This window comes from Leptonychotes weddellii, chromosome 10 (genome assembly GCF_054177405.1).
Source record: "Leptonychotes weddellii isolate Sample4059 chromosome 10, ASM5417740v2, whole genome shotgun sequence".
Taxonomy (NCBI): domain Eukaryota; kingdom Metazoa; phylum Chordata; class Mammalia; order Carnivora; family Phocidae; genus Leptonychotes; species Leptonychotes weddellii.
This window is the reverse complement of record NC_138378.1, coordinates 21,959,097-21,980,472: the sequence shown is the minus strand read 5'-3', so window position 1 is coordinate 21,980,472 and position 21,376 is coordinate 21,959,097. Positions and strand designations below refer to the sequence as shown.

Below are 21,376 nucleotides of genomic sequence, written 5' to 3'. Positions count from 1 at the left end.
TCTGAAAAACCTGTTAAAACAGAAAAGAAGACTGAGGGGCGCCTGGGTGGCTCAGTCGTTAAGTGTCTGCCTTCAGCTCAGGTCATGATCCCAGGGTCCTGGGATCAAGCCCCGCATCGGGCTCCCTGCTCCACGGGAAACCTGCTTCTCCCTTTCTCCTGCTTGTGTTCCCTCTCTCACTGTCTCTCTCTCTGTCAAATAAATAAATAAAATCTTAAAAAAGAAAAATGAAGACTGAGACAAAGCATAGACAAATGAAATGGGAAGAAACAAAGGGAGAAGAGCAGTGATCGGGCGCCTGGGGGGCTCAGTTGGTTAAGCGACTGCCTTCGGCTCAGGTCATGATCCTGGAGTCCCGGGATCGAGTCCCGCATCGGGCTCCCTGCTCAGCAGGGAGTCTGCTTCTCCCTCTGACCCTCCTCCCTCTCATGCTCTCTCTATCTCATTCTCTCTCTCAAGTAAATAAATAAAATCTTTAAAAAAAAAAAAAAAAAGAAGAAGAAGAGCAGTGATCAAAGTGGAGAGGAGCTCTTAGGAAATCACCCTTAAGTTATTCAGTTTATACTAACAAAGACACAAAAAGTCTTAATGAGGCCACATAGTACCTCTGCTCCCTGTTTGGGAAATGGTATTATGCTTAGCAAATAGTCTTAGCCACTTTTCTGAAAAGACTTCTTTTCCTTTACAGCATGGTCCCAGGTCTGACCTCCCTGAACTGGCTACTTGCAAGAGACTCTTCAGAGATTTCAAGCATCCCCCAAGGTAGTAGTTTGTTTTCCAGGAAAGCCAAGATTCCTTGGGGAGCTGGCAAAAGTCACAAAGCAATGATAGCTAAGCTTTTCCAGGTTTTCCAAGAGACGATCCTACTTAGACTAAGCTAATAAGAGCATCAACACAATCACTTGTATCTTCCTAACCTCTTTCATCTAGGAATCTCTGCAAAATATATAGTCATCTATTAATTTTCTTCTCATAACAGTGAGAGAAATCAATGTGATTTTTCTGTTTTTATAGATACAAAAGCCAAGTCATGGAGTCCACAAAAAATAGTAAGAAATCCAGAAATAGAATTGGAATCTTCACTTTGGGCCATTCTTTTTTTTGAAAATTTTATTTATTTGACAGAGCACAAGCAGAGGGAGAGGGAGAAGCAGGCTCCCCACTGAGCAGGGAGCCCGATGCGGGACTCGATCCCAGGACCCTGAGATCACGACCTGAACCGAAGGCAGCCGCTCAACTAACTGAGCCACCCAGGCGTCCCTGGGCCATTCTTGATGCTCAGCACCACTCCAGGTCTCCCACTACTCAGTAGTAAGGTAATGATAATCCTTCAAGTGTATACTAAATTTTATGTTTTCATAGGCTTTAAAATAACCCATAGCCTCTTAACTTGACCCATAAAATAGCAGGCCTATTTTAATAGAGGCTATGAATTAAATAAAATAATTAAAATAGAGGCCATGAATTAAATAAAATTAAATAGTGATAGTATTTGAACTGGAACCCAGATCTCATGATTCTTAGTCCAGTACTCTTTCTGCTTGGTAAGCAAGCCCATACATATATGTAGTGATACTTAATTTATGAAGAACAGAAGATATTCTAATCCACATAGAAATCCAAACCTATGCAACCCTTTCATCTATTTGTACCTCATTATGTAGGGTCTTTTAAGAGTTAGCTTTGAAGAAAGAGAAAAGTCACTGAGATATTAATGAAGCATCTGGTAACTCTCAAATTAATCTTTGGATTGACATAATAGGCAGAAGGCATAGTGAGGCTCCCCCCAAAGAAGGTTTGAATAGAGCTAGCCTTTAGGAACTAAATTAGTAGGAATGAATTCTTAATTATTTAGCCATATGTAAAAATGACTTATGAGATAATGTGTCACTGAAGAGATCTAGGAATCACCAATTCTAAGCAATTTGACCAGGCTATAGTCTAATGAAAATACTCTCTCTACATACTGTCATTATATTAATGATTCCCAAATTCATATTTACAACCCCAACCTCTCTACTGGGTTCCAGCCTCACATATCCAAGTACCTACTTCTCTACATTTCCTTGTCTCATAGAGATCTCAAAGTCACTGTATTTAAAACAGAATTCTGGGTATTTCCTACTGCATGTCTTCCTCATCTCATAAATTAAGGGTATTGCTATCTACCCAGTTGCCTTAAGTCAGAAACCTAGGATTCAACTCAATTCCTCCCTTTTTCTCACCTTCTTCATCCAATTCATTATCAAATCTTGTTGATTCTATGTCCAAAATAAATTTCAAATCCAACCACTTCTCTCTATCTCCACTGCCACACTAGTTTGGTCCAGATGACTCTCATGTCTTTCTTGGATGCTACATTTTCCACTTGACCTTTTCCTTCATAACACTTAACACAATTTGTTTTATTTATTGGTCAGTTGTTTACTTGTGATTTTCATAGTCTCACTTCACTTCTAGAATATATATAAATTCCTTGAGGATAATTTATTGAATTAATGGATAAAAATCTAATAGTGTTAAAATTTTAACATGATTGCTTATAGTGACAGAGTTGAAGTTGGAGCCTTTATTTAATCATATATGGTAAAAAAAAAATTACTGGAGCTAACATAATGAAAATCAACTATATTACAACTCAAAATGGATGAAAGACCTAAATGTGAGACAGGAATCCATCAAGATCCTAGAGGATAACACAGGCAGCAACTTCTTCGACCTCAGCCACAGCAGCTTCTGGCTAGACACATCTCCAAAGGCCAGGGGAACAAAGGCAAAAATGAACTATTGGAACTTCATCAAGATAAAAAGCTTTTGCACAAGCAAAGGAAACAGTTGGCAAAACCAAAAGACAGCCTACGGAATGGGAGAAGATATTTGCAAATGTCTTATCAGATAAAGGGCTAGTATCCAAAATCTATAAAGAACTTATCAAACTTGGGATGCCTGGGTGGCTCAGTTGGTTAAGCGGCTGCCTTCGGCTCAGGCTGTGATTCCTGCTTCTCCTTCTGCCTGCCACTGCCCTGCTTGTCCTCTCTCTTTCTCTCTCTCTGACAAATAAATAAATAAAATCTTAAAAAAAAAAAAAACTTATGAAACTCAACACCCAAAGAACAAATAATCCAGTCAAGAAATGGGCAGAAGACATGAACAGACATTTCTCCAAAGAAGACATCTAAATGGCCAGTAGACCATGAAAAAATGCTCAACATAACTTGGCATCAGGGAAATACAAATCAAAACCACAGTGAGATACCACCTCATACCAGTCAGAATGGCTACAATCAACAAGTCAGGAAATAACAGATGTTGGCGAAGATGTGGAGAAAGAGGAGCCCTCCTACACTGTTGGTGGGAATGCAAGCTGGTGCAGCCACTCTGGAAAACTGTATGGAGGTTCTTCAAAAAGTTGAAAATAGAGCTACCCTGGGCACCTGGGTGGCTCAGTCATTAAGCATCTGCCTTTGGCTCAGGTCATGATCCCAGGGTCCTGGGATTGAGCCCCACATCGGGCTCCCTGCTCCGCAGGAAGCCTGCTTCTCCCTTTCCCACTCCTCCTGCTTGTGTTCCCTCTCTCACTGTGTCTCTCTGTCAAATAAATAAATATCTTTAGGGGCGCCTAGGTGGCTCGTTGGTTAAGCGACTGCCTTCAGCTCAGGTCATGCATGATCTCAGGGTCCTGGGATCGAGCCCTGCTTTGGGCTCCCTGCTTGGCGGGAAGCCTGCTTGTCCCTCTCCCACTCCCCCTGCTTGTGTTCCCTCTCTCGCTGTCTCTCTCTCTGTCAAATAAATAAATAAAATCTTAAAAAAAAAAAAAATATATATATATAATATATCTCTTTAAAAAAATAGAGCTACCCTACGATCCAGCAATTGCATTACTGGGTATGTACCCCAAAGATACAAATATAGCAGCAATGTCCACAATAGCTGAACTATGGAAAGAGCCCAGATGAATGGATAAAGAAGATGTGGGGTGTGTGTATACACACACACACACACACACACACACACACCCCTACAGTGGAATATTACTCAGTCATCAAAAACAATCTTGCCATTTGCAATGACGTGGATGAAATGAGAGGGTATTATGCTAAGCAAAATAAGTCAGTCAGAGAGAGACAATTATCGAATGATCTCACTGATATATGGAATTTGAGAAACAAAACAGGATCATAGGGGAAGGGAGGGAAAAATAAAACAAGAGGAAATCAGAGAGGGAGAGAAACCATAAGAGACTCTTAATCATAGGAAACAAACAGGGTAGCTGGAGGGGAGGGGGTTGGGGTAACTGGGTGATGGACCATAAGGAGGGCATGTGATGTAATGAGCACTGGGTGTTATATACAACCAATGAATCACTGAACTCTACCTCTGAAACTAATAATACATTGTATGCTAATTAATTGAATTTAAATAAAATAAAAATTTAAAATACCCAATCATATTGCTCCCCTGCCTAAAAATCAGTTAATTCTCTGTTACCTTAAGATTAATAGCTATCTGGGGTGCCTGGGTGGCTCAGTCGTTAAGCATCTGCCTTTGGCTCAGGTCATGATCCCGGAGTCCTGGGATCAAGCCCCGCATCGGGCTCCCTGCTCGGCGGGGAGCCTGCTTCTCCCTCTCCCTCTCCCACTCCCCCTGCTTCTTTTTTTTTTTTTAAATATTTTATTTATTTATTTGAGAGAGAGAATGAGAGAGAGCACATGAGAGGGGGGAGGGTCAGAGGGAGAAGCAGACTCCCTGCCGAGCAGGGAGCCCGATGCGGGACTCGATCCAGGGACTCCAGGATCATGACCTGAGCCGAAGGCAGTCGCTTAACCAACTGAGCCACCCAGGCGCCCACCCTGCTTCTGTTCCCTCTCTCGCTGTGTCTCTCTCTGTCAAATAAATAAATAAAATCTTCAAAAAAAAAAAGATTAGTAGCTATCTGCAGTCTACCTCTCCAGCTCTCCTACCACTCTACTCTCTATCTCTACCCTTCTTACTACTCCCTACTCCCTTACTACTCCCTATCTACCCTTCTTACTACTCTACCCTTCTTACTACTCCCTTACTACTACCCTTCTTACTACTCCCTATTGTAAGTTCCCAGCCACACTAAATCACTTAATATTTCCTGAACATGCCATTCCCCTGGCGAGAATATCCATTCCTTCTCTTCCCAGGTGAGCTCCTGCCATCCTTTAAGATCCAGCTTATAAGTTACTTTTTTTTTTTTTTTAAAGATTTTATTTATTTATCTGACAGATAGACAGCGAGAGAGGAAACACAAGCAGGAGGAGTGGGAGAGGGAGAAGCAGGCCTCCCGCCGAGCAGGGAGCCCGATGCGGGGCTCGATCCCATGACCCCGGGATCATGACCTGAGCCGAAGGCAGACGCTTAACGACTGAGCCACCCAGGCGCCCCTATAAGTTACTTTTTAAAAGAAGCTTATGACTTCTCTGGAGGGTGAAAGCGATTTCCTTTTTTTCATATTTGTTTTCTCTCATTACTCTACTACAGCCCTTTCATATTATAGCTGTCTTTGAGATCCTGGAAGGCAGGATCTGTGTCTTATTCATCTTTCCTTGCTTCCCCAATGCCTAGCACATGTTTGTGAATGAAAGGACCCGTATGGAGTGTGGAGACAGGACCCGTAAGTATGAGTGCTGATAACTAACTTGGAACAACCTTAGCTTCTTAAACATAGTCTCTTTCCCAAGGGAAAATGGGAAACTTCTCAACTGTATTCCATTTGAAACAATTGGATATGGGCATAATCTGGAAAGAAATGTGCTTTACATCCTCTCTCTATGAGTCACCATAAAAAGAGATTATCAGTCTTCTTGACATATCAGCAGTCTCTTAGAAAAGAGTGATTCAGTGCACCATGTATACACTCAGCTCCTTGGATTGTCACTACTCATTGCGTATCTTACTCCCTTGCTCTTGGGAGACTTTGTAAGCCCAACACCTGGTTCAGTTTCTAGCACTTATTGGGAGCACAATAAATGTTTATTGAAAGAATATATGAATTAAATGAAATTTAAAAATTAATTTCCTCCTCTCTTGGATAATTTAAACCCTCCCTTTAAAAATGTTTGAGGTGCGTTCGGCTCCATTGGGCTGGTTGGCTCTTACTGTTGCAGTGGTGATGCACTTCATCCGGTCTTTCTCAGACTCTTAACATCTGGAGATCTTTCTACTCTTCTCAGCTCTTCCACCTAGATCCATAAGCCTGGCCCTTTCTTACAATCTCGCTCTTTCTTTTTTTCCGTCTACCCTCAACTCACCAACATGAGTGCACATCCAGCTCTGCCCCTATGCCCGCCTGGCCCCGAAGCACCCAGTTCTAGGGACTCTTCTCCAATGCCTGAGATTTACGGGCCTGAAGAAAATTATGCATCCCTGCAAATGTCATCTGCTGAGACACCCCACGCAGAGACCGTCTCTCCTCTTCCTTCGTCCATGGATCTGCTTGTTCAGGACAGCCCCGACTCCTCCACCAGTCCCAGGGTAAAACCACCACCCACTTCTGGAGAGGAGAGAACAGTGAGGAAGGAAGATACGGCCCAGGGCAAGAAACAGAAGATCCGGACCGTGTTCTCTCAGACCCAACTCTATGTCCTCAGTGATCAATTTCAGAGACAGAAATACCTCAGTCTCCAGCAGATGCAAGAACTTTCCAACGTTCTGAACCTTAGCTATAAGCAGGTGAAGACCTGGTTCCAGAACCAGAGAATGAAATGTAAGAGGTGGCAGAAAAACCACTGGCCAAAGGAAAGCAAGAGTGTGACTCAGAACAGCACAGCAACCGCAGAATACCCAGGCTTCTATTCCTACCACCAGGGATACCTGAGGAACACTTCTGGAAACCTTCCAATATGGAGCAACCAGACCTGGAATAACCCGAATTGGAGCAACCAGACCTGGAACAGCCAGTCTTGGAGCAACCACTCCTGGAATGGCCAGTCTTGGAGCAACCGTTCCTGGGCCAGTCAGACCTGGTGCCCCCAAGCCTGGAACAATCAGCTCCAGAACTGTGGAGAGGAATCTCTGCAGCCCCAGATCCAGTTCCAGCAAAATTCCATCAGTGATTTGGAGTCCATCTTAGAAACTTCTGGGGAAAGCCATAGTGTAATACAACAATCTGCTAAGTATTTTAGTACGCAGCAAATAATGGATTTGTTCACAAATTACTCTGTGAACATACAGCCTGAAGATGTGTGACGATGAGTATATTATTCGGTCTCAATTTGGGTGGTGGCTGTTATTCTCCTAGGCTTTGTCTTTTAGGTCCTATATATCTCTGCCTCGATATTCTGTTTCCCACTATTCTTACTGTGTCCATTGAGGGGATACAATTGGAGTCAAAGAGGTTTCAGTAGCGTTGGCTCTATGGACAAAATGATAAAAGGTGTTTCTTGCTATAGATAACTAGATACAATACTAATGTGGATATCTTTAGGCTCTAGAATCTAACCTCAAGAATAGGAAGTGAAGATACAAAGACATGTGATGAAGGATAATTTGTATTTTCTGAGATTGTGAGGCTTTTCTTGTTAATAACTTCAATTATTAACGATGAAGGGTTAAGCTATAATGTGCTTCATTGATTTCCTCGGTCCCTTGTGATGTTTTACTAGAACTGTTAATTTGTTCATTATTCTAGCATTTGTAGAAAGAAGTTTTGTATTTTAATGTATCATGATAATAGTACCAGTTTGGCTGATTGGTTTATAGGTTTAAGTACAAATAAATAAAATGCCCACTTTAAAAAAAAAAATGTTTGAGGTGCCACTTGTCTTTAATGCCTTTTCTAATCATCCACTGCTATAATTTTATCCTTCTCTGTCTTCATGTAGCACATATTATTTAAAGATTTTACTTTTATTTTTTAAGCAATCTCTACACCCACTGTGGGGCTCAAACTCACAACCCTGAGATCAAGAGTTGCATGCTCCACTGACTGAGCCAGCCGGGTGCCCCAGTAGCACATATCATTTAGACTATTCTATCTTGCATTTTTATTTATTTTTAAGTGCATATATCCTTTCTTTCCAGCTAGATTGTAGAATCCTTGAGAGCAGGGACTATGTGTACTATTGCATCCTATAGTAGTGTCCTTAAATCTAGCAGGATTTTATTGTGTAAATTGTTGGTGATGTTCCCCAGGGTCACATAGTGTCTTGTCCTCTAAGAAGACTGCAAAACCCTGAAGATAACCATAGAATGAGACCACCTCACACCTGTTAGCTAGCTATTAGAATAGCTATTATAAAAACAAAGCAAAACGAAAAACAGAAAAGAACAAGTATTAGCAAGGATGTGGAGAAATTAGAACCTCTGTGCACTGTTGGTGGGAATGTAAAATGGTATAGCTGCTATATATAGCTGTTCCTCAAAACAGTATGGTGGTTCCTCAAAAAATTAGAATTACCATATGATCTAACAATTCCGCTTCTGTGTATGTACCCAAAAGAGTTGAAAGGGAAGTCTCAAAGAGATTTTAAACACCCATGTTTACAGCAGCATTATTCACAATAGCCAAGAGTGGAAGCAACCCAAGTGTCTGTTGGTAGATGGAAGGAAAAACAAAATGTGGTATATACATCCAATGGAATATTATTCAGTCTTAAAAAGGAAGGCAATTCTGACACATACTGCAACATGGATGAACTTTGAGGGCATTATGCTAAATGAAATAAACCAGTCACAAAAAGACAAATACTACATGCTTCCATTTATATGAGGTACCTAGAGTAGTCACTCTCATAGAAACAGAAAGTAGAATGGTGGTTGCCTGGGGCTGGGGGAAGAAGAATGGGGAGTTGTTGTTTAATGGGGGCAGAGTTTCAGTTTTGCAAGATAAAGAGAGTTCTGGAGACTGGTTGCACAACAACGTGAATGTACTTAACTGAACTGTACACTTAAAAATGGTTAACACTGTGAATTTTATGTTATTAAAAAAAATACAAGCACTGATCAGGGAGTCAAGAGACCAAGATTAATCTTGGTTGTTCCCCAATGACCAGTGAATCACGTGCAAGTCGTTTTTTTACTTGTGCCTTGATTTCTTCATCTTTAAACAGTATAATAAAGTCTGCTTGGCTTCTGGGTTTGTGTGAGGACCCAATAGAAACAAAACCAAAAACAAAACCAACAACTCTTAAGATGATTTTTTCAGTAGTAGTTTTTCCAGTATTCCAGTGTCCCTGATCTCTTTTAATATTCATCACAAGTTTCACATCCTATTTCATAATAAAATATTCCTAAAGATGCCTCAGCAATAACCTCTTACCACTTAAAAGGATATGTATGCTGAACTCTTACAATTTGGGCTGCTCACCTTATAATTTAGTTCCAGGAACACAGCAAATAAACATCCTTTATGAGGACTATTGAAGACCTAAGATGCTAGTTACTAATGTGGTTTAGCATTAATTGTGGAAATAGAAGCTCAGGATTTTCATGTTAGCATATGAAAGCTGGTCCCAAATTAGGGAGGTATGAGGGTAAATCTGCTGAGTACCTATGAAGCGTCAGGCTCTATAGTAGTTGTGTTACATGCAAGATCTCATTTAATCTTCACAAAAGCCTTATTAGGTTAATAATATTATACTCCTTTTATAAACACAGAAAATGAATCTCAAAGAGGTTAAGTCATTTACCCCAAATCACACAATGAATGACAAAGATGGAATTCAATTCCAGATCTGTATGACTGAAGACCATACTCTTTCTACTCTGTTACACTGCCTCTCAAAATATATTTGATTATGCCTATTAGTGATATAGTTAATAATAAATGATATATGTTCTGTATTTGTAAATTTATGTCAATTTTCTTACTAAGTCATTATAAGATAGGTTGTGTAGGGATAATTGTCACCACTTTACAGATGATGAAGCAGTCAGAAAATTTAACTTACCTAACATAAACCAACCAATAAATGACTATAACAGCACTTTAAAATAGGTACTACAATTCTCAGATGCCTGCTTTTGCACATCAGCCTCATGAGCACAGATTTTATCTCTGATTTTTCTGGTTCTGACATTTTTTATAGAAGCAAAAGAGTGAGCATCTTTTTTTTTTTTTAAGATTTTATTTATTTGCGAGAGAGAGAATGAGAGACAGAGAGCATGAGAGGGAGGAGGGTCAGAGGGAGAAGCAGACTCCCTGCCGAGCAGGGAGCCCGATGCGGGACTCGATCCCGGGACTCCAGGATCACGACCTGAGCCGAAGGCAGTCGCTTAACCGACTGAGCCACCCAGGCGCCCAAGAGTGAGCATCTTGACATCCTGGCAATTCTTGTTATACATGGACAGATTAAACACATGTGTTCATCCCTCTCCTCTTCCCAAAATCACTAAAATGACAGTCAGTTAATATTTTATTTTTTTAATCGTTTTTTTAAAGATTTTATTTATTTGACAGAGAGAGACGGAACACAGGCAGGGGGAGTGGGAGAGGGAGAAGCAGGCCTCCTGCCGAGCAGGGAGCCCTATGTGGGGCTCGATCCCAGGACCCTGGGATCACGACCTGAGCTGAAGGCAGATGCTTAATGACTGAGCCACCCAGGCGCCCTGTGAGTTAATATTTTAAAAGTTATCTGCCCACAAGGACAAAGAGAATAAGAAAGACAAGAGCAGATGAGGTATATTAACAAATCTTTGGAAGATGGAAAGCTGAGCTAAGAAAACTGGATTTCAAATGCTTGAGAGGCATATACTAATGAAAGGCAAGCAGTCTCATATTGCAGAACACTAGAATTGGAAGGAGCAAATACAACAGCAGCAGACATATCTGAGGGGCTGAAAAGCGGGGGATTGGTTGAAGGTTTATATAGGAAGTTAAATTACCAGGTCCTTTCCTCCTCCTGCTCAGTTAAGCAACCATCCTTCCATTTCTTTGGCAGAGCCCTGGGGTTTATTCTGTCGGGGGGAAAAAATTGAACTAGAAAAGCTCCAGACTGAGATACCAGACACAGCTAAAGATTATAGCTGGGGAGGCTGGAATAAGAGGATACCACACTGAAAACAGATCAGATGAATGTCTACCTGCTGAATGATGAAACTTGCCAAGCCCTCTCTATTGATTTCACTCTGGGAATGCTGACAGCAAGGTTTATATTCTCTAGGCAGGAGAACAGAGATTTAATTTTGGGAGAAACTTAAAATTGAATAATCCCAGAAGGGAGATCTATAGATACTGATACTTGAGTGTCCGCCAACAAAACAAATAGGTCCCCACCTTATCATCCTACAATAAAGCCCACCAACGGAAAAACTCTTCCTGTTAACACAGAGCTTCCAAATACCTTTGTAGTAACTCACTCTTAGATATGAAGGGACAGCAAAGGATCACCAGATAGTTGAGATAAACCTTCACCAAGAAAGACAGCACCAAATAGAAATGGAAGAGAAAAGGAGAAACTCAGAGGATAGCAGAGACAATAGAGAGAGCAGAAAATATGTTTTAAAAAAAACAATAAGAATCCTCTGAGAGATAATTGTGTATCCATAAAGCAAAGACAAGAGGCTCCAAAAAAGGAACAATCAGAGGATAATAGCTCTGGGAAATTAAAAATATAATAGCAAAAATAAATAAAGTAGTATTAATATGTAAAATTGAGGAATCTCCTGGAAAAGAGAACAAAAAGGAATGGAAAATGAGAGAGAAAAGATCATTAAAAGATGAATTCATAAAGTCCAACATGAGACTAAAAGGAGTTCTAGAAACAGAGAAGAAATGGAGGGAAGGAAATTATCAAAGAAATTACAAGAAAATCTCTAATAACTTCAGGACATGAGTTTCCAGATTGACAGAACCTGCTGAGTGCCCAACATAATGTAGGGAAAAAACCAAAACCAAAGCTACTATGGCACATCATCATGAAATTTCTAAACACAAGAGATAAAAAGATCAAATCTTGGTGATAGGTGAGGAGGGAGCAGGGAAAGGGGAATGGATTACTTAGAATAGGTAATAAGAGTCTCATATATTTCAACATTAACACTGGTTGCTAGAAGACAGTGAAACGGTGCTTTCCCAAAATTCTGAGAGAAAATTATTTTCAATCTAGAATTCTATGCTAAATCTTATGACCAAGTGTGAGAGACAATTAAAGATGTTTTCAGGCATGCGAGGATCAAAAATTTACTACCCATCCCCTCCCAGCCTTTCCTGGGACACTACTGAAGGATATACTCTACTGAAATAAGAAAGACAAAGCTAGAAGTTTTAAGAAATGGGATTAACCTAGGCAAGAGGCAAAAGGAAATCCCAAGATGACAGCTATACAGCAGAGGGAGGGAGGAACAGCCTGGACTGAAGGAAGGAGTGCTGCAGTGGAGTGTTTCCAGCGAAACTGATAGAGTTATCTGACACGTTTGACTGTGTTGAAAATAGTTTCAGCATTTTTACATTCCTGAAAGAATTAGTGATAATAATACAGAAAATTTGGCAAACAAAAAACTGAGACAATTATTAATTCCGAGAAAAACAAAAAGTCGTGTAAGAGAGGCACCTGGGTGGCTCAGTCGGTTGAGCGGTTGAGCGTCCGACTCTTGATTTCGGCTGAGGTCATGATCTCAGGGTCGTGGGATCAAGCTTGCGTGCCTGCAGCAGGCTCCATGCTCAGTGGGGAATCTGTTGGAGATTCTCTCCCTCTCCCTCTGCCTCTTCCCCGCTCAAATAAATAAATAAATCTTTAAAAAAAAGTTGTATAAGAAAGTAAATGTAATCATAATAGAACTAACTGATCCAGAAGTAAAACACACTTATAGAATCATAATGAGTTTAACATGGAACATTGATTTAATTTAAAATATTGAGATATGGGCGCCTGGGTGGCTCAGTTGGTTAAGCGACTGCCTTCGGCTCAGGTCATGATCCTGGAGTCCCTGGATGAGTCCCGCATCGGGCTCCCTGCTCGGCAGGGAGTCTGCTTCTCCCTCTGACCCTCCCCCCTCTCATGTGCTCTCTCTCATTCTCTCTCTCTCAAATAAATAAATAAAATCTTAAAAAAAAATATTGAGATATAACACTACTGGGAGGCTGGAGGGAAGGAAGGGATAAGGTGTTGGATCTTTATTTTTTATAATAGGTACTTTTTAAAATTTACAAATCAAGAAACAGCAGTATAAATATTTTATTTAGGAAAATGTTGGTAAATATGAAAAGAAGCAAGTAAAAGAGTCTGGTAGGGTGTCTCAGGCTTTGAGGAAGCTACTGCTTTTTTTTTTTTCTCCAAGACGTGTGTGTGCGTTAAAATACACTCCTGCTTTGTTTTGTTATGAGTCTTGTAGTTGCACATGATTTTTTTTAAACCACATAACTTTTAAAGTATTTACATGTATTACCTTGATAAACATTTAAAATATCAAAAAGAGAGAAAGAGAAAGGAGGGAAGAAAGAAAGAAAAGAAGAAAAGCTTTAGTGTCTATCCAGACCTGTTATATAAAATGACATTATGAATTTTCTTTATAGAGAAGTCCTGGAGGAATACTAGAAAATAACAACCCCTGATATTTGAGAAGAATAAAACCCTAACCACTTAGGCCACTTTCTTTGAGGTATTGCATTTAATTTGGGGTGTCACAGATGCTACCCTCCCCCAAAATGAGAGAAATAAAGTGGAATGCTAAAGCATTGCTATCTTCTGAGTTCTTATCAGCATTACTGGCTGATTTTTTAAAATTATGAATTCAATGAATATCATAGATCTTCTGGAATCTCAAAACGATGTTATCTTCAAGATTAATATCATGATACTGTGTTATATATAGAATTAGGAGATCTATGTTCAAGTCCCCTTTTTATGACTTATTGGCTATATTATTGTTTCTGCCCCCGCCCCCTGTTTCTTCTCCTTACTCTGGAAGCTAAACTGCAATGAATGATGTTCAAAAAGAACTGCTTCATGCTAAGTTCCTCTAATACTAAACATGCTCTAGTGTACTGATTAGGGATTATTCATTCTCTTCTATTAAACTCTACGAACTTCAAAAGTACCACCACAGTTGACCCTTTAACAATGCAGGGGGTTAAGGGTGCTGACTCCCTATGCAGTCAGAAATGTGTATATAACTTTTGACTCCCCAAAAGCTTAACTACTAATAGCCTATTGTTGACGGAAGCCTTAACAATAATATAAACAGTTGATTAACACATATTTTGTATATGTGTTACGTACTGTAGTCTTACAATAAAGTAAGCAGAGAAAAGAAAATGTTACTAAGAAAATCATAAGGAAGAAAAAATACATTTATAGTACTATACTGTATTATTTTTTTTTTTAGAGAGGGAGAGAGAGGGATGGGGCAGAGGAAGAGAGAGAACCTTAAGCAGACTCTAAGCCCAGCATGGAGCCCAATGCAGGACTCGATCTCACAACCCTGAGATCATGACCTGAGCCAAAATCAAGAGTCAGACGTTTAACAAATTGAGCCACCCAGGCACCCCTATGCTGTATTTTTTGATACTGTAGTTTATGTTGTCTGTTTACAAGACGAGTCATCTGTGAGTACCTACATCAATATTGTCTTATATGATATAAAACACTGTAGATGTTATGCATATTAATAACACTAGACATCAGGGTGCCTGGGTGGCTCAGTCGTTGAGCATCTGCCTTCGGCTCGGGTCGTGATCCCGGGGTCCTGGGATCGAGCCCCACCTCCGGCTTCCTGCTCAGCGGGAAGCCTGCTTCTCCCTCTCCCACTCCCCCTGCTTGTGTTCCCTCTCTCGCTGTGTCTCTCTCTGTCAAATAAATAAATAAATAAAATATTAAAAAAAATAACACTAGACATCAAAAAGAAAAGGTAATGTGAAAAAGAAATTCATATTTATTTACAGGTATAACAATTCATGCATTGATAATGAAGAAGGAGCAGTATGATTGCTTCATGGCAACCTAGCCTATACTCTAACGAATAAATTGTTATAAAATTTTTCTTTTTTTTAGAGACAGCGCACACATGCACATGGGCATGGATGGGAGAGGAAAAGGGGGAGAGGGAGAGAGAATCTTAAGCAGGCTCCAGGCCCAACGCAGAACTGAGGCGGGGCTCAGTCTCATGACCCTGAGATCATTCATGACCTATCATGACCAGAGTTGGATGCTTAATCTACTGAGCCAAGTAGGCGCCCCATAAATGGTTATAAATTTTTGTATGGCATTCAGAATTATAGTCATATTCATAATAAGGTATTAGAAACATTGTTACACTAAAAAAAAAGCTTACCTGTGATGGTAGGCTGACACACAATTATGAGCAAGAGAAGCATATACTGTTCGGTAATATAATTTTTTGAAAGCAAAGTTATAATACAGTAAGAAAACAAACACATTATTAATTTTATATTAAATATCACTTACTTCATGCCTATGTAAGGATAGGCTATCCACTTCCATACAAATCTTGCGCGTGATGACCTACACGATGCGTAGTTAGGCAATAATGATGGTGACACAAAAACATCTCCTACAGTTCTGACCTACAGTTATTATATGTGCACACAAAGATATATACATATGTACCAGATAACTTTATTAACTGTACAGCATGATGATTATTTACTGTTTATTAAGTGGAAGTGGATCATCATAGAGGTCTTCAGCCCCATTGTCTTTATGTTGAATAGGCTGAGGAGGAGGAGGACAAGGAGGAATTGGTCTTGCTGTGTCAGGGGTGGCAGAGGTGGAAGTGGTGGAGGAGATGGAAGGGGTGGCAGGAGAGGCAGCCACACTTGGTGTAACTTTAAAGAAATACATCGTAATTTCTGTCTGATGTTTTTGCTTTTTCATATCTCTAAAAAATGTTTCTATACGGTACCAATTCTTCTTTTACTGTTTGCTTTAGTTTCAGTGCCCTATTGTAGAAAGGTCTATCATAAAAGAAGTTAAAAGCTGTCATGAATAAGTAGAACTCTTCTGCCATATTGTCTAATGTCAATTTGGTTTTTGGCACTGCTTCTTCTACGTCTTCTTCCTCATTGTCTGGTACTGGTACAGAAGTACTCGTCTCCATCAAGTTGTCTTCTGTTAATTCCTCTGGGATGGTGTCTATTAGCTCTTGAATGTCTCCCAGATTCATTTCTTGAAACCCTTCACCCTCCATCTTTTTTTTTTTTTTGGCCGTTTCCACAACCTCTTTCATGATTTCCTTGATTGGCTCTGTCCTAAATCCTGTCAAGTCATGCACAACAGTTTTCTCCAGCAGGAATTCATTGTCTGGGGCCTTAATGACTTTCATGGCTTTTTCTGTGACAACAATAGCATCTTCAATGGTGTAATTCTTCCAGACTTTCATGATGTTCTCTTCTCTTTCATAGTGTTGACAGCCTTTCCATAGAGTATTGTGTGTAATGAGCCTTAAAAGTCCTTACGACTCCCTGATCTGGAGGCTGAATTAGAGATGTTGTGTTTAGGGGCAAGTGGAATACTTCAATGCCTCCGGTGTTGAACTCATGGGGTTCTGGGTGGCCAGGGTTATTATTGTTCAATTTCAAAAGAACCTTAAAAGGCAGTCCCTTACTAGCAAGGTACTTCCTGACTTTAGGGACAAAGCATTGATGGAAAGGGTTCTCATTGCCCAGGCCTTCTTCTTGTATAACCAGAAGACTGACAGCTGTTGTTTATCTTTTTCCTTCAAGGATTGGGGACTAGCAGCTTTATAGATAAGGACAGTTCTCATCATAAGCCCAACTGCATTTGCACAAAACAGTAGAATTAACCTATCCCTTCCTGCCTTACATACTGGTGCTCAGTTCTTTTCCTTACTAATAAATATCCTTTGTGGTATTTTTTTTTCCCCAGAATAGGACACTTTCATCTTCATTAAAAACCTGAAACCTGGGGGCGCCTGGGTGGCTCAGTTGGTTAAGCGACTGCCTTCGGCTCAGGTCATGATCCTGGAGTCCCTGGATCGAGTCCCGCATCGGGCTCCCTGCTCAGCAAGGAGCCTGCTTCTCCCTCTAACCCTACCCCCTCTCATGTACTCTCTCTCTCTCATTCTCACTCTCTCAAATAAATAAATAAATCTTTAAAAAAAAAAAAAAACCTGAAACCTGATCAGGCAGATATCCTTTTTCCTCAATGATTTTCTTAATGGCATCTGGGAACTTTTCTGCTGCCTCTTGGTCAGCAGAAGCTCCTTCTTCTGTTATCTTGACACTTTTTAAGCCATACCTCTTTCTAAAATTATCAAACCATCCTTTGCTGACATTGACTCTTCCAGCTTTAGATCCTTCAGCTTCCTCTTGCTTTAAGTTGTCATGTAATGACTTCGCTTTTTCTCAAATCAGAGTCTATAGGTATGGCTTTCTTATAGCAATCCTGTACCCACATAAAAGCTGCATTTTCAATAAAAAATGAAAAGGTATTTTGTGGGGCACCTGTGTGGCTTAGTTGGTTAAGCGGCCAACTCTTGGTTTTGGCTCAGGTCATGATCTCTCGGCTGTGGGATCAAACCCCCGAGTCGGGCTCTGTCCTCTACGTGGAGTCAGCTTCAGATTCTCCCTCTCCCTTCAGCTCATGCCCTCTTTCTCTCTCAAATAAATAAATAAAATCTTAAAAAAACAAGATATTTTACAACAAGTACAAGACTTTCGCACCTCCTGGCATAGCTGCAGCAATGGGTTTACAAATTTCCTTTTCTTTTTTTACAATGGTCTTTACACTGAATTCATTTATCTTGAAATGGTGGCAACTGCAGCTGCAGACCTCAGTCTATGGCACGTATCAAACAATTCAACTTTTTCTTGTAATATCATGACTGCTTCTTGGGAGCACTTCCAGCATCACTAGTGGCACTTTGTATGGGTCCTTTAGTGTTACTCAAGGTTTATGGTATTGCACCAAACACAATGAAAAATACACAAGAACTGTGAGGGATCACTTTTTATTTACTAGAGAGATGAACTGCGCATGCAGAGTTGATTAGCATCATCAGGTATTTTAAGTGGATACTTGCAACACTTGAGCTCACTGCAATATCAACAGGAGGTGGCTACAAAACTATTACAGCAGTACAGTATGTACTTCACTTAATTGTATGCTGTTATGATTTAATGCTGCAGCTTTATGTTTGCTTACATTTGTTTACTGTGGATGGCATCATGTACAGTCTATAAGTATGTGGGTAAGTTTTGATAAATTTTAACTTTTTATAATTGATTTGTATATATTTTATGGTAATAAATGATAAAATAGACTAATACCTGCATATATTTTATGCATTCATGACATACCTAACTTTTTAATTTTTTCAATATTTTTAGGCTACACAGTTCACCTGCAAGTTTTTTCAAATTGTCACAAATCTCAAAAAAATTTTCCAGTATGTTTATTGAAAAAAATCCACATATAAGTGGACCCACATAGTTCAAACCTATGTTGTTCAAGGGTCACCTATATACCTTTGCCTCTGAAATTTCCCCCATATCCTATTATTACTGTTCTCTGCTTCTAATAGGTAACAAATCAGTGTTTCCACAGATTTGCTGACTGGTATTGTGAGGAAAATGTTTGTCATTAAATGTTCCTGTAATTCCCTATTTAGAAAAGATAGAAAGTTCCATATGCTCCAGGAAAATTCCATTTTCATTATTAAATTTAGGCTTAAATTGGAGCTGAACAATAAAGTAAAACCAGAACAGTCTGTTTTCTTCCAACAAAAGACGAGTTCCTTAATGATTTATAGTTTTATAAGAAAGATTTTATCTAACCATAAGAGACTCTTAATCATCGGAAACAAACTGAGGGTTGCTGGAGGGGAGGGTGGTGGGGGATGGGGTAACTGGGTGATGGACCATAAGGAGGGCATGTGACATAATGAGCACTGGGTGTTATATACAACTGATGAATCACTGAACTCTACCTCTGAAACTAATAATACACTATATGCAATTTAAATTTTAAAATATTAAAAAATTAAAAAGAAATAAATAAAGTAAAAAAGATTTTATCTGAAACACAGAAGTAAAATTTGGTAAACTTAATTCCTATTCTTACTTCTATCCAGTTCTTACGAGTATTAACAGAAGAATTTATGACCCACCTATACAAATAAAACTGTGACATGGAAAGATGAAGCCTGATGAAGGAGATATAAAAAGGGTTTTTATGATCTCGAAAAGTATAAACAGAGTGAGACTCAATTTGTTCAACAATACGTAGAATATTAGAACTTTAGATCACCTTTGGAAATTTAAAATATACTTTTTAAAAATTTTGTTTTTTAATAAAAACAAAATAAAATAAATATAAATAAATTTATACTAACCTGTTCATATATTTTAGAACATTATAATTTTTCAATTAAGGCTATATTATTATGGCTAATATTTATTGAATGCTTCCTTTTGAACACTCTTTTAAGCTCCTTAATATATTATTTTTTTTAATCACGAACAACCCTGTTAAATAGGTATCATAATTATCCCCATTTTACAAATAAGAAAGTGGGCTCAAAGAGATGAAGCAATTAAATATCATCTTCCAGATATGCTCTAATCAGTTCCTAGATTTTTGTATGTCCTTTTAATGTGAGAACTTTTTTTCTTTTTACAGCAGCTGTGTTGTACTGCTAGTTCAGCCTTTAAAGATTTTTTTTCAGTCTGGTTTTTAACTCACCATTTTAGTTATATCTCCTATCTTCATGCTATACGTTAATTTTGTAGACATAGATTATATGCCTTTCCCTAATTTGTTGATAAAAATGTTGAAGGGGCAAGGCCATGTGTGGTCCATTACTATAGACCTTTGTCCAGGTCACATGGTCCTTCTATTTAGGCAGCTACAAATTCAACTAAGTGTACTTCTCAAGTAACACCTATTTCTCCTTTGTATCACCACTGTCACCATGAGATAATCTGTCAAATATGAACCTGAAATCAGGGTTCATCATACCTAACTAAGGGAGGATGTGTTTCATCTGTTTGCCAGTCATATCCATAAGAGAAATGTGATTCATTTGGTATGACTTGTTTTAATTAACTCATGCTCATTTCTCTGTTACCTTCCCCCAAGTGTTCACAAATCATCTGTTTAAATTTAGAATATTGCAAAGAATTAAAGTCACTGACTGGGCTGTCATTTCTAGAAATCACTTTTTCCCTATGTATAATAATTTAGGCCACTTTTACATTTTTCTAGATTCCTTATTGTCTATGATTACTGGCAGTAAACTCTATGTTCTCACTGGTAAAATTTTTAAGAACCTTGGAATGAAATTCTAAACTAGTGGAACTGTGCTCCTTAGAAATGACCCAAGGCTTTCTTACTATCTTCTTTCCTAAATTGTACTTCAGTTTCCTCAGAATGGTATTAAACTCATTTCATTTTAAGATTGTTCTTCTTTGTGGGGCACCTGGGTGGCTCAGTCATTAGGCATCTGCCTTCAGCTCGGGTCGTGATCCCGGGGTCCTGCGTGATCCTGGGGTCCTGGGATCGAGCCCCATGTCGGGCTCTCTGCTTTGTGTGAGACCTGCTTCTCCCTCTGCCACTCCCCCTGCTTGTGTTCCCTCTCTTGCTGTCTCTCTCTCTGTCAAATAAATAAATAAAATCTTCAAAAAAAAAAAAAAAGATTGTTCTTCTTTGTGGAGCCATCTGACCTGGTGGCTTTTATTATTCTCCCACCTTATAATCACTTCCTAGGCCTCTTTATTTCTAGCTTCCTCCAAGTATTTCTTCTTAGGTTCCTAATTTCCCAACATACATGCTACTTCTTTCCTATTAGATAGCTCTTCTAAACAAAAAATATCTTTGGGGCACCTAGGTGGCTCAGTCGGTTAAGCATCCAACTCTTGATTTCAGTTTAGGTCATTATCTCAGGGTCATGAGATTGAGCCCCATGTCAGCCTCCACGCTCAGCAGGGAGTCGTGCTGGAGATTCTCTCTCCCTCTCCCTCTTCCCTTCACCCCGCGCTCTCTCTCTCTTTCTCTCTAAAATGAATAAATAAATCTTTAAAAAAATATCCTTAAGTAGCCTTATTCTTTTTGAGGCACACACTCTCTCTCTTTCTCTCTAAAATGAATAAATAAATCTTTAAAAAATATATCCTTAAGTAGCCTTATTCTTTTTGAGAAATCTATTATTTTCCTTCTGCAAGGTCCCTTCCACCCCGTAACCTCAGAAAGCAATAGTCTCTTTCTCCTCTGAACCTTTATAATACTTTACTTTTGCCTGCCTTCTTTATATTATTTGTCGTGTTCTTTCTAGCATTAGAGTTACCTGTATTCATTTCCTGTTTACTAGAATCTAAACCTCTTAGGACAAGAACCAAATTTTACACATCTTTGTGTACTCCATTTAATTTAATGCCTGCACATAAATAATAAATGCTCAGGGAGTGTTTGTTGAATAAATGGAATGGGTAAAT

At 39.3% G+C, this 21,376-nt stretch overlaps 1 long non-coding RNA gene and 1 pseudogene across 2 annotated transcripts in view; both read left to right on the top strand.

The window, feature by feature from the left end:
* The window catches only part of LOC115941425 (uncharacterized), a 29,325-nt gene that overhangs the window by 2,296 nt on the left and 5,653 nt on the right, over positions 1 to 21,376 (top strand). Inside the window, exons 2-3 of one of the 2 annotated variants that reach the window (XR_014149117.1) lie at positions 689 to 762; positions 1,126 to 1,316. This is a non-coding gene — a long non-coding RNA (uncharacterized LOC115941425). Of the gene's footprint in view, positions 1 to 688; positions 763 to 1,125; positions 3,806 to 21,376 lie in introns of those variants that run through there. The other variant, XR_004076180.2, reaches the window with a different exon arrangement.
* LOC102742329 (homeobox protein NANOG pseudogene) lies at positions 5,357 to 9,039 on the top strand (annotated as a pseudogene).